The following is a 1162-nucleotide window of genomic DNA, read 5'->3' on the forward strand; positions in this document are numbered from 1 at the left end:
TATATATATATATATATATATGCATGTATGTATATATACATGCATATACACATGTGGGTAAGGCCGGAATGTAATATATTCCACACAATGCTTCATACTAACTATTCCATATATATACATATACACACGAGAGAAAGAGAAAGAGGGCAAGTTAGTCTGCTATGATTCAAAACTTGACCACTTCTTGTTAGATGTGCTTTTTTCCGTGCATGGCACAACCGGTTAGAGAGACGACCGACAGTGGTTTCGAAGTTTTGCCAACGGAGGCTTTGAAACAAATTGAAAATGAAATAGTGAAAGAGCAAAGAATGGAAAAGGCTGCGAGAGATGTGTTAGGGTTAGGGTTTGCGGGGGGTGGGGATAATGAAGGACCAACAGAACCGAGAGAAGTAAAGTTTTATAAAACATATAACCTAATGCTATATAAATGGATGTATATATATCAAATATATGATTAATGGGAGCAGCTAATGGATATGTTTTAGATATGAAACGAATGTTGGATGAAGTTGTATGTAAGCATGTGTGTGTATGTTTGTGTGTGTGTGTGTGTGTGTGTGCTGTGTGTGTATGCGTGAAGGTGGTGAAGGTTTACCATAGGATGGATGTGGACGTATTATACTGATGGATTACAAACGAGAAAATAGATTATTTCCATAGAAAGCTAATATGGTGGAATTGCAAAATAATAATAATAATACCAATAATAATAACAATAATAATAATTATTATTATTATTATTATTATTATTATTATTATTATTATATGTTTGACTTTTGCTTTATATTTGTACAAGTTGGCTCCAAATCTCACCCAGAGATCTCAAGAGACAAGTTAGAAGTTCAAGTTGGTGTTATGCCTAGGGTGCCATATATTTGGATTTGTACATAGTATTGTTCTAGAGAATGTTTAAGAAAACATAAGAAAATTAGAAGTTTGTCCTATTTTATGTAGGATAAGGGCAGTTCCCATGAACAATATCTGTTGAGTTTCTGCCATTTTGGAGTTTCCTGGTATCTGAGCTAGGTAGGAATCAGCCCCTTTTGCTATCATTCCTAGGGTACCTATGACAACAGGTATTGTTTTAGTCTTGAGGTTCCATATTTTGGTTGAGCAGTATAAAGTGGATAACTGTACCATTTATTCCTTCAGTATATATATA

Source organism: Octopus bimaculoides, chromosome 15 (genome assembly GCF_001194135.2).
Source record: "Octopus bimaculoides isolate UCB-OBI-ISO-001 chromosome 15, ASM119413v2, whole genome shotgun sequence".
NCBI lineage: Eukaryota > Metazoa > Mollusca > Cephalopoda > Octopoda > Octopodidae > Octopus > Octopus bimaculoides.